Below are 13527 nucleotides of genomic sequence, written 5' to 3'. Positions count from 1 at the left end.
ATGAATACCAACACGCAATGTCATTAGAGTCACAGAACACTACAGCACAAAAACAGGCTCTTCAGCACAGTTTGCCAGTGGCAAACTATTATTCTGCCTAGTCCCACTGACCTGCAATTGGACCATAGCCCTCTGCAGCCTTCTCATTCTCCATTATCTCCATGGTTCGGTCATATCTTAGACTTAATTGAAACTTTCATTGAGTAACAATGTGGGACAAATTGGGTTATTATCAGATGTAGGAGTTATTTTGGGATGCATAAACACTGGGGCTTTCTACCAACAAAGCCAACATATTAATTGGCAATCATGTTCAAAGGGTTATGTGCCTTGGTCGCTCAGGAATCCCGTGGCCACGTTACATTTTGATGGATTTGTAGGGAGCTTGGAGTTGGTGGATTTCACATGTGTACTTCAAAACCAAAAATCACGTGGGATAAGGATAAACCTCTGACTTGCACTCTACTGTTTATATCTTGAAATAAGTTTTACATAGAAAAGTTATCTCTATGGTACGTAATACTAGTTTGCCAGAGCGTTATATGTTGTCAAATCAAAGTCTATAAATAACGCACACTTTTCAATCTTTATTGTTGGATATTTCATAATAATCATTTTGATATGTGTCACTACAAACAAATAAAAATACTCAACAACGTGTACAAAAAATGACCAGAGAATAATTATGTGCTGACTTTCATGCAGATGAAGTTATACTATTGACAATCTTTTATTCAGAGGTAAGAGAAGATGCTTACTTCCATCTGTCAAGTGATATATGTGAACTTACCCAATCCATTTAGAATACTGATACTCTCTTCCTGCTGCAATACTTCCATTTTAAATTCCACCATCCAGCAACAACTTGACTAACAGATAAAGTGCTTTCAATTTTGTTTTAATTTGTCACACATATGAATATTTCTCCTTTTCTTCCTGTCAATGCTCTATTTTGAGGTAAAATTATTTGTCTCTCATTGTCAGTGAATGCCTTTAACTTGTGTAATTACTTGCTAGGAAAATTCGCAATTATCTGCATTAAACTGAGTGTAGTACTATGATTGCATTATTAAAGAAAAAAGATAAGATGAGTGATGTTCAAAAAAATTATTTACATAACAAAAGAAAATTACTTGATCACAGGTGTAAGATGAAGATGAAAGGCGAATAAGGGATGAATTACAGGTCTTAGTTTTATGTTAGTAGATAGTTTGCAGTCAGTGTTCATCAAGTTAATTTGGACATTAGGTAGTCTAAAAAATATCATAAGGTCAAGATTATTTTTGAGACTGGTAAATTGGCTGTTCTTGCTCGAGTCAAATGGTTGCAGCAATTATTCTGACACTCTCCATTAAAAATAATTTATACTTTTTCCATTAACACCATTTCATATAGGTGTCGCAGTATGCCGTTTGGAAGGGCGGGGAACAAACAGAAGTCAATATTTCTGGGACATGATCAAGGGAAGGGTTTTTTTAGTAGCAACCAATCTGCTGGAGGAAATCAAGTTGAGCTGCATCTGTTTATGGGTGTAGAGGGGTAGGAATTGTTACCTTGGGTTGAAGCCCTACATCAGGCCTTCAAAGGAATTATTGGACTGTTTGTACTGGACCAGTGACACTAGTAGAATCATTACTTGCAGTGCATGTCTCCACTTATAGCTCCATCTCCCAGAGTACCGATACTAAGATACAATGAAAAAAAATGTTAATCAAAGAAAAGAAAAAGCAAATAGTAAGTTCACAGAGAGCGCAGCTACATTGATGATTAAGATATGTCATTAAGACAGTAATGACTAAGCTCCCCATGGACTCAAGCATTGTGAACCAGAAAGTGAGGAGCTCCAAAGGTAGGTTGATAGAAAATCAATGCTGCAAGGATCATTTCAACTAAATCCTCAACAGTGACACAAGTCACCCCAAAATACATAAAGAAAGAGACCCCAGCGAAAGAGTCATCCCAAGGAAAGAGGCCATACAGAGTCTTGGGGTGAGCACTCTCTTTCTGGGGAATCACCACTGGGATCCTCTGCCAGATTAGATCAGGATCTGAAACCCAGTTGGTTTAAAATGATTTGCAAAATTCAGATTCAGGAGTAAAAGAGGATGGCTCTTTCACCTAGAGTTCATCCAGACTCGCTACAACAGCCATGTGTCCTACATGGGAATTTATCTCTACTGCCTCTCACGTCATTCCTCCACTCACCTACCTTCCCTCTCTTACCTGGACTCACCTATTACCTGCCAGCTTGTGACCACCACCCTCCCCCACACTAAGGATCTTGACCAAAATATTGATTGTTTATTTCCCTCCAGAGATGCTGCCTGACCTACAAAGTTCATTGAGCATTTTGTGTGTGATGCTGTTAATTTATTTTTAGTTTTAATATTTTAAATTTGTTGTTCCTGTGCTTGGACTTCTATTAAATAATATACTGTTGGTGGCTGGTAAAAAGACTCTTACCAGGAAATTGTTATCACAGGAGAGCCCAACTTTAAAAGCATGGATAGAAATTACAATGGACATTTACAAAATGGAGAAGATAACAGCAATTGCTAATCATAAGTTGGAACAATTTGATTCATACTGGGAAAAATGGTTTAATTACATAATACCTCATAGGCCTGATTTTATTCTCACAAATCAATGAATATGTTGTAAAAAAAAGATCATTCCCTACTTGTACAGAGTTTTCTCCTTTTGCTTGTTCTTTCTTTCCTGTCTTTTCTATAAATGTATACCTAGGATAAATATTGTGGAAATTTGTGGCAAATATGACTATATGATACATATGTATCGTATCTGAAAACATCTTATGGAAATGTTCACTTGATGATGAACTTCAATAAAAAATAAATTACAAAAAAAGAATTTGCTTCATTTGTTAGATTTTTTGTCTCAATATTGACACATTGTTAAAACCAGTTATGAGTTTGTTATCTGAACTAGTGTATTTTATTTACGAGGAAAGATGAAGTAGATGATGATTGTTTTCTTTGAACTAAATGAGCAGTGGGTGGGAGGAGGAGAATTGTAATTGAGATATTTAAGTTCTAAGGAACTTGTTGCAGTGAATATGAAGGAAATGCTTCACTTAGCATGGAAATCTACAACAAATATAACGTAATTGGTGAAAGAATTAGAGGAAAATTCTACACGATTTTCATCCAGGTGGAGACGTGCTTGAAGTTTGCTGTCTGATATTGTTGGAAGAAATGCAGCACAATGAAAAAGTGTATCATGAGGCCTTTGAAGTGCTGTGATTTAAGGCTGCAGACCAAGCAAATGAAAATAAACTGGTTCTTTGCCTATTGGTACAGTGTATGGGTTTTATGACCTCATTCTACTGTAAACTTGTTGTTGCATAAAGATAATTTCAGTTGAGTTCTTTAGTGTAAGCCAAATGATCCTTTCCTTATCTTGCAACATTTAAAACATATACTGTATAAAACGTTCCATGTTTTAATCTTCACTTATCTTTCTGCAGCAAGTATTTAAACTGTTTGACATTTGACATTGAAAATTAATGTTCCATTAATAATACCTCATGATGGTGCCATTAACAATCGTTCTAAACACTTGAACTGTGATTCACAGACCTGTCAGTCCTATTGTATATGAATAAAAAGCCTATTCTTTTCAAACAAAATTTTAGTTCGTCAAGATTTAATATGACATTGCAAAGTGAATATGTGTGCTCTTGAAAGTGAATGGTTATGCAAACGCATACTTTACTTATTAAGTCCATGAAACTATTTGTAGTTATCGGTTCTATTGATTATATTTATTATGACCTATGAAAAACAATAAGGCAAGTGCTGCTTTTGTCACAGAGCCCTCTTGTGACTGAAGCAAGTTGAGATGGGGTGGGGGGAGGGTTTGTATTTCAAGTGGATTTAATTCTGAATTATGGTAGGTGCACTTGAATAGAAACTGGATGTTTAAAGTAAATGAAAGGAAGATCATTTGTGAAATGGTAAGTTGTGTTGTATATTTCCCAGCAGGAGATACCTAATTTTGTTTGTCCTTTTCATTTCAGTGAAATAGCCAGAATACCATACTGATAGGAGGCACTCCTCTCTTCCATATGCATCTTCTACCCATTTAAACAACAGTAGGGGTAAGTACTGGCTTTCTAAATGTAACTAGCGCGAGTGGATTGCAATTATGGAATTTGACAGAAATTGTCGATTCTGCATTGCATTGAAAGATACTTTGTTGGTGAAGGATCAGAATAATTTCCACCCCACCCCCACCCAAGACCAACACATATTTACATGTTGTTGGTATAATCACACCAAAATAAAAGGAGCATTGATTCCAGAAAAACATAAATGGTATTGTGACATTTTTCTGTGCAGCATCCCAAATGCTCTTGCAATTTGTGTGATGTGGTTGGCAAAGGAACCTATGCCTAAAACAGTGGGTTGTGAATGTTGCTTGGTCAAAGCTGCCCTATCTTTGTTGAATGTGAAGCTGGTCATCATGTGCTGCGTAATTCCTCTTTTATTGTTTCCAAGCTTCAACCTGTATGTCAAGAATACATGTGTTTCTTTTAATGTATATCCCATTACTTTCTGTTCTATTCCTTTTGAGTTTGGCAAAAGTTCACAGAAATGTTTTTTGAACCTATTCAACAAGTTGGTTTCAAATATCACCTGTCATAATCTCCTGTAGCTGTCTTTCCTCACTACACTCTACTGCATGAGAGTAAATTAGCAGTGGAGGCTGGGGAAAAATTTCAAAATTTGCCTGCATAAATTGGTATTGCATTTCCTTTGGAGCCTGTAGAGGCGGTTAAGTGATTAGCTGATTTAGCTCATTAGCTGATAAATTTGCCGAGAGAAGTAAGCATCCTTGGTTGCAAATGTATTTTAAGAGCTTATTTGCTTCCATGAGATTCCTTCTTAAAGCACATAATGGATTTTAAGCACATCCAAATTTCTCTATTTTTAATCAAAAAGATGGTCAGCATATCTCGATACAGTTAAACTGCTAGATATGACTCAATAACATCCTTTAGTGTGCTGGAGCACACTTTATTTTATCCTATTTATGTCTTCACCTTTCAATGTGATTCATGCTTTTTACCATGTGTGACCAGATTTAAGGGAAAATAGGAGATTAAATGTCATAGTAGTGACATCTGCTTTGTATACTGATGGACGTACAGCTGTTGAAAGGCATGGGTGTACCGTATGCCCATCGATAGAAAATCATGTTTCACTGGATGAAATTCTGTTTCATTGTCAGGAATCTTTTGATTTTTCAACCACAGCATTGCAGAGGCTGGATTATTAAATGTATTCAAAGCTCAGGCAGATTTTTAGATTGGACTGAAGGCAAAGTTTATGAGAACAGAGCAGGAAAGTGAGGTTGAAGCTATGATTGAAGACAATAAATATATTGAATGGCAGACTCTAGTGGTTAACTACTGCTTTCTTGTGGTGCACAAAGATTATATGCTGCACAAAAGTTTAACCCATTGCCTATGATTAAAATAGAATGTGATTACAGAAGTTTGTTCCACAGAATTAATTTACAAAGTTCAATAATGAATTCAGGAAATGTAGACCACTACAGTTTTGATTGTTAAATTTTAAAAGTTAGATGAATTTACTTACATATGCGTAATATGGATTTTTTTAATGTCTGTTACCATTCTTCTCTGGGTGTTTGAGGTGTCTAACCATGTTGTGTCTGTTTTTGGAATGACTTGTATTCATAATACCTGGTTTGAAGTAAGTGTGTATCATTTTGCTGAACAGAAATCTTGTGCTGCTTTCTATGTAGATCTTCTGATAAAGATTAATGAAAAGTGTTGAACCGAGTAACTATAAGCATCATGAAAAGATTGTGTACAATACATCACATTTCTAAGTGATTTAATTTAGAATACACATGCCCCCAATTTTCCTTGCCTGCTCATGGGAATGACAAGTGCAATCATGCCTAACAATTCCAGACACAAACTGTTTCTCCTATCTTTCATGTGAATGCTAAGTTTTTAATGTGCTTAAATTAAGATGCAGTGGAGATGTTGCCCCCAGAAAACTGACATAAGTACACACAAATAGTTACAGGATTAATTTTTTTAATGTTTATGTTTAAGCTGTATCAAGTCTTTCATGATCATATCAATATTTTGTAATAGATTCTGAATTCTCTTTATTTGCTATTCAAATATTCAGCTTGATCCTTTAGCTGCATTTACTCAATTCAAAACATTTTTGTATTGAAATCTTCATTCAGCAGTCAAACTTGTCCTTCAACATCAATTGAAAAGTAAACTAGAAGAGTCATACTAGGTGTCTGCAAAATTATTCAGTGATGATTGTATCTTTATGATCTGTTATAAATCTGTGGTGGAAAGGCCAATACATTTCAGACCATCTTTTCCATCTGCTCTGCTAATAATAATATAATTTGTTCATATGTGGAAATAAAATCATAATTTTATAGCTTGAAAAGAAGATACTTGATCCAATTTGAATGTGCTGGATTTAGGTAATTAGGAAAACTACCTAATTTTTGTGTTATTTTTGTTTTTCTTTTTACTTGTGATGTTATGTACTTGAAAATTGAGTAGGCAATCTATGACTCTAACTTGCACAATAGAAATTCAAATAATGGATTACCAGACAAGATGGACAGAAAAGCTGGCAATGATTTGATAGCATTAAAACTAAAAACTTTACTAACTGCAACATTATCAAAACATTAGGCTTGGGTGGATCTCTCAGTTATGGTCAATCATTGCTTGATCAAGTTTAAAGAGCAGAAGTGGTTATTTTATGCAATAAACACTATCTTCAATCTAGGGTTTACATGGACCCAGAACAGCAGGTAGGATATTACTATGTGATCTCTATTAAAATAAGTTCCTATTAGAATACTTTCTTTGATTTGCTCTGGCCAAGTTTATATAATATTATTAGCCTTGATTCATGTTTCCAGAATAAACCATCCGTGCCTACCTGATTACAATTTCTTCATTTCCAAAGCTGCCAAATCCTGTTTAAACACTATCCATTTTAATTAGCAAAGTTGTGTGTGCTCATTATGCACAGTGGTCAAGTTCATAGAGAAAGAAATAATCTGTTTTCACACAACAATCAAAGTGAGCTGCAGACCTTTGCACTTTATCTTAGTCTAAGGAGCGTATTCTTACCTATTCACCAAAATTATCTGCAACAATTTAAAATAAGAAAAAAAGATACAAAAATGTGTATTCTTTATTTTGTTTTTGCACCTAATGCCTTACCCCGTGTACACAGAAATTTATTCTGATTAATACTTCTGGTTGTGTTTGTATTAATTAGTATGTCATCAGAGTTTTTGGTAGAACACTAAGTGGTTCAGAAGCTTTGATGAGCTTGCATCGTGTTAATAGGTTGTATGACAGCCATTTTAGAAAATTAAGTAGTTGTAATTTTAGCAAGTTTATTTTCATGTTTTAACAACACATATATAATTTACAGCATAAAATATTAGCCACTGAGTTCAATGAATCTGTCAAATCATTATCAGTGATGGAAAAAATCTTCAGTGCCAGTGGCACTGCCCATTAATCTGTTTACTGATGCTCATTTTGAGTCTTGCGAGAATCATTCAGCTACAAATCTTCTTACAGTACTGTCCCAAATATGATCAAAAAGAACAAAAAACACCTGGAAATGAGATAAGACGAACTGGCTGAAATGTCAAAGTGATGATTGACTGGCTTGGTAAAAATGAAGCAGAGCCCGCATATTTTGAACCACATCCAGAGGAAGGAAAGTAGGAATAGTTTTAGGAGATAAGGTATCACAGATCTAGGATATTGTTCCAGGATACCTGGTTAGTTAATCCCTCTGCAAATTATTAATAACATTTTCCTGTATTTGGAAATGATCAGTACAAACACTCTCGATTAATGTGATATCATCCAATAAGTATGGGTATTGCTTGTTCGATTCCCAAAAGAATCCCACTTATATAAATGATGAAAAAGTAATGATTCAGGCACCAGGCCATACTAAGAGCTGCTGCTTACTTCTCATCAGTTTGAGTAACACCCTCTTTCCTTACAACTTAGTCAATTGTGATGACATTGCCTTCCACGATGCACCTTCTCACATGAATGCAGATATGCAGATGCCTCCAACTTAACCAAGCGTGCTGCCTGAATATTGTATCAAATTTCATTTCAGAATTTACTGTTGAATCTAATCCAGTCTCTCAGGGAGAGCATTCAAATTATAAGTTTGTTGGCTCTTGTTTTATCAGCAAGCTCACTCCAGAGATTTAAAATCTAGGCTAGCATTTCCAGGTCAGTGCTGATAGAGTGCTGCACTCTGAGTGGTGAAGGAGAAGTGATGATCTTTCAGTTGAATTATTAAGCAGAGACCCTGCCCACTCTCTTGGGTGGATGTAAACAATCCCACTGTGCTACTTTGAGTAAGAGCAGAAACGTTGTCGCAGGTGTCTTGAACAATATTGTTTACTCAACATTGCTAAAAAAAAATGGGGGGATTTTAAGAAAACTGAGAGCTTGTGCATAAATTGGCTTCCCTGTTTCAGAAAACACCACTGATAATTTAAAAGTACTTCTTTGAATCAAAAAAGACCATAAGACCAGAAAATATATTTATTTTGGTGCAGTTTGTTTTGTATTAAAATCATCTGGAGCTCAGTTCATTGTATCAGAAAAGTATAAAAATATTTTACTGCTAAGAACCTCCCTGATTAGAATAATTTGCTCTTATAGCAAGCCCCACTGTTTCCACAGATCAGTGCTCATGCATACTGTGTGTATTAACTTGACATTTTGGGCCATCTACTTAATATACCATTTTTTTTATTGATCAGCTCAGGGTCGTAATACCAAACTGTTATGGTCTCTGTCAGTAAGATTGGTATGGAGATCTAGATTAAATGAGTTTATAGCCATAAGAAGTCTGAATTGTCAGTGTGGGCTCCAGACAACACCCAGTGAACACTGGTCTGAGAGCATTTCCAGCTGTAAGCTCACAGTAAGTCATGAACAACTACTTTGCATTTCATTGTGATAGCTTGATACTCTGGGTGCAGTTTTTAACATTAATGTTGTTGGCACTAACCGGTTAAGGAGCCTAATCAATTGCATGGAACAAATTGATTGCTTGTTCCTCATTGGTACTTAATTTAAAATGAAAATTTTCTTCTGCCCATTTTATATCAGTTGACTGTGGTAATAACAAGATTTTAACTTTTACTGACTTTAATAGTATATGATTTGTTCCATGTGCAATACATGCAGATTTTTTGTTTCATGGTTTTCAGCACTTGTATCTACAACCAACTGTACATTGCATGAGGACAGCATTTATGCAAGCAAGCTTAACTTTCTTGCATTTTATTTCCTTTTATTGTGGAGTCATTGTTTTTTTTTAAAGGAATCAAGTGAATGAGTAATATACAAAATAAAACTGAAAATACTGGACATAGTTTATCAGTCAAGCAATATTGTCAGTGAGAAAAATGTTCACATTTCAGGTCAATTTCCTGCAGAAAATGTCGAGCTTTTTCTGGTTCTAATGCCACCAGCTTAGTATCATTGCATTTGATTAGCAGTTAATGGAACTGGATACTTGGACTGCAAAGCTTACTTCTTTAGATTTGCTGCCTCATGAGGTCTTCACACACACACATGCTATCTGTGAAACTAATTTCTAGTGCAGGGTTTCTGAAAGAATCACATTGAATCCAACATAATATATTCAGTGTGCCAAGAGCATCCTCAGAAATAGATGCAAAGGCAGGAGAACATTAGCAATTATAGATATTTCAAGAGTAGGTTTTGATGTATGGTTTTGCTTATTCTGTTTTCTTTACTGGCAGGATTTGTACAGTGGTTACTTTAAAGCAGATGTTTGCCTGATTTTAAACATGTGGGAAATGGAGATTTAAGAAAGAGGCTTGTCATCTTTCAGTTCACATCTCAGAGTTTTCTGTAAGTGTATGTGTCGTCCTATAGATGAGGAATTTACAGGCCTTAGCAGAGGAAGAGTAAGCATGCATTCAATGCAACATATCCCGTTGCTGAATTCAGCATTGTTGTGTTTGGGAAGAGGTGGAAACTAAAACACGTGTTCATGATCACTGTTTGATTGACTGTTGAAGGAACAAATGAGATTAAATTCTTTGCTGGAACAGTCAACATCTTTATCCTACCTCAAGCCTGCTAAAAGCAACTTTCATGCTGGTGTATTCATTTGAATTATCACTAAACCTCATGGGGGTATTCATTTTCTAAGCAAGTTATTTTGCCCATGAATATGTAATATTCAGTTAGTAGCATAATGATGCAGAACTGCTTGTCATAAGAAATATTTTTTAGATAAATGTTATCATCTCCATGTCTTGTGCAGTGATTTTTTTTCTTTAAGATTCTCATTGAAGTGTAAAATAGAATGAAAAACATTTCCAATCATTTTCAATCACTTTTTCCTTTCTTGCTGAAGTTAAATCAAGTTGTCTTTTGGTACCTATTTAACTAATATGAAGATATTTAATACTGCATTGTACAGTATATCTTAAGAATTGAAGACTCAATTACACCATGGTGTGCTTTGTTGAATTTTGTTTCTAGGTAAAATACAGAAATAAAGAGGCTATTAAATCCTCCCGCTGGGACTAACAGTCCTATTCTGCTTCACTGAGGCTGCCTTCAGAAATCACTCTGGAATCTATCTTGTAGCAAATTGCTGATCCATTCAGCAGAAGATAATTTTTAGCTACCTTCTTACATTAGAAAAGATATGAGCCTATAGGTTGACCTGGTTAATATCTGTGCAATTTCGTACATAAAACTAAATAAAATAATAGAGATTTAGGAATAGGTTCATAATTTTTTTCTCCAAATAACAAACTCAATGCTTTTGCTCGTACTGGAACTATGTGAAAGCAATTAAATTGTCCCTTTCCCAATAACCCTACCAATGTTATTGAACCTGTTTTAGAATTATTTTTGTTTATGTTGTGCCTTCTTATTCATCAAACCAAAAGGTAACATATTGCTTTTCTTGCCATTAAACATCATTTGCCACCTCTGCCCCAATTCCATCAGCCCATCTGCATTGCCTTGAAGTCTAATAAATACCTGCACACAGTTCACCACAATGTAGTGTTAACATTAGTTCAATTAATTAAAAGTCTTTCAATGGACAATATTTCCTGGAAGATATGTGTTCATGGTGTTTCACTGTTCAATTAATACACAACTATAGAAAAAATAGCCTGTATCATTGTAACAGTTGTGGATTGAAGAAAATACATAAGAGTTTTTGTGGAATGATTCACCAAGTCAGGCAGCATCCGGGGAAATAGCAGGAGAGATAACATTTCCAATCAATGTTTTAACTTACAGAGGATGGGATAGAGATAACAAAGAAAATGCTTGTGATAGGACAAAAAAACAACAGTCTCAATTACTTAACTGATGTTTATGTTGGCTGAGAGAAGATGATGAAGCTTTGTCACAAATGTTTCCCTGGAGTAACTGTGAACTGAAGATGAATATAGACCTGTGAATTAAACAGCTAGAGCTGTGAGATACAATACACTGCAATAGTTGAAATGAGAAATAAAAGAGAATGCTGGACACACCCAGCAGGTGAGGCGGCATCAGCGTAAATGACATTGTTAGTTGACACAGCCAGCTTTCAGAGAGGCTAGATGTGCCTGGTTGGAAGGTGTAATGCTGTTCAATGAGTTTGTATTTGGCGCTATTAGAATAGCTTTATATGCTAAAGAAAATATGGCAGGGGTCAAAATTAAATGGAGAATTAAAGTGATCAGCAACTGGGAAAATTATCATCACCCTGGTGTACTCAACTAAGGTATTTTTTTTACTGCAAAAGCTGTTATCTGATCTGTGTTTTGCTTTTCCCAGTATTGCAGAAATCACATCACAAGCAGTGCAAGTAATTGGATGGAATGCACATGAATCAGAAGGAGTAGAAGCGAATTGTGCTTTGGTCACTGGATGAGAAATAAAGAAAGCAAAAAGGAACTTTACTCTGTGGTTCTCTGGTTCATTCTTTTATTCTCAATGACACCCATTCCTTTCTTATTGCACCTTCCCATACAACCACGGAAGGTAGAAACCACGGAATCTTTTACATTTTCCTAGTTGAGAATACGAGGACCCAAACAGTCCTTTATGGTGAAGCAGCAATTTACTTCCAATTTGGTGCATTGCATTTGGTATTCATTACGTGGTCATTATAGGAATCTCTGTTCAGGAGCACTTCGATGAATTTGGATAATTACTCTGCAGAACAGCTCTGTTCATTGAGGAAAGGTGACTCTATCTCCACTTGCATGCCACTTCAATTTGTCAACACACTTCTGCTCTGATCTCCTTCTCTCTCTCTCTCGTCTGGCCTCTTAAATTGTTTCAGTGATCCCTGATGTAAGTTATGGAACCACACCTTATCTGATTTGGGAATGCAACATCTCTCAAGATTCCGTCTTGATGAAAATTTTAAGTCAGCAGCCTTTTCAGAGCAATTCAACATTCTAACATTTCAATATTTTCAAGTTAGACTTGAAACATAAACTGTTCTTGTCTCTAAAAAATAGTGTGTGATAAAGTATTTCTAGAACGTTCTGCCTCTAATGCAGACTTCTAAAATAAGGATTTGTTTTTATCTATTAGTATTCAAGCTTTGGCATAAAATTTACAGTTAACATACTCATAATTTCAGTTTCTATATAATAAAATAGCCACGTTCTTCTTTCTATACTCTCTCCCAAGAGCTGAAAAGGCAAGACAAAGAAACGGATGGGACTTCAGTTACACAATTTTTCTGCTTTGTGTACTTGATCTCCAAAAAAAATGTTATTGATATTACAAAAGCTTCAGCTATTGTGTATCTGAATGAGAGAAATATACATCATCACGAGTCATCACATCTGTCATTCTGGTGAACAGTCAATTGTTAAGAATTGCTGTCATCCATTCTTAAAATGAATTATGAAATACAGCAAATTTAACTGATCTTGTAGTAGATTAAGTTTGTCTTTTTTATTTATTCTACCAGGTTTGGAAAGAGAGTGCCTGTAAACGAAAATTCATACTGAGGCATTAAAGAGAGTTTTATCCCTACCTTCTGTTATATTTTATGAACCTTGACAATTTTCTCTGTATCTTTGTGGTATCATATTTTATGTATTGATACCACAAACTAAAATTGAAATGAATAATATTTTGCAATAATACCAATATTTCTGTAACTCAAATATTTCACATCACTGTTTTTGGGCACTAAGATTGTGCAATGACAATTGCTGAGCAGAGATCAATACAGTTAGTGGTAAACTTGTCAAATAAAACAATTTAACTCTTAAGGTCTTCACTGACAATTGTTACATTCAAAATGTATTTTGAAGCACTGACAGTTTTATCGTATCTTTATATAACTTGAAGTTGAGAAATAATTAGCTGAGTGCTGCTTTGAGTCCCTGTTTACACTCCAAAATAAAACCAATGTTCATTTCCTG

At 35.1% G+C, this 13527-nt stretch overlaps 1 protein-coding gene across 8 annotated transcripts in view; it reads left to right on the top strand.

Annotated features, from left to right (window-relative positions):
- Window positions 1–13527, top strand: part of LOC140741889 (contactin-4-like) — a 2152419-nt gene that overhangs the window by 614247 nt on the left and 1524645 nt on the right. For all 8 annotated transcript variants that reach the window (XM_073072410.1, XM_073072411.1, XM_073072416.1 and 5 more), the window contains exon 3: window positions 4040–4120. The gene's annotated coding sequence lies outside the window, so the exon portion shown is untranslated. The remainder of the gene's footprint in view (window positions 1–4039; window positions 4121–13527) is intronic.

The sequence above is a fragment of the Hemitrygon akajei genome, chromosome 19 (genome assembly GCF_048418815.1).
Source record: "Hemitrygon akajei chromosome 19, sHemAka1.3, whole genome shotgun sequence".
In the NCBI taxonomy this organism is placed as follows: domain Eukaryota; kingdom Metazoa; phylum Chordata; class Chondrichthyes; order Myliobatiformes; family Dasyatidae; genus Hemitrygon; species Hemitrygon akajei.
Note: the sequence above shows the minus strand (reverse complement) of the source record. Positions and strands in the feature narration are given on the sequence as shown.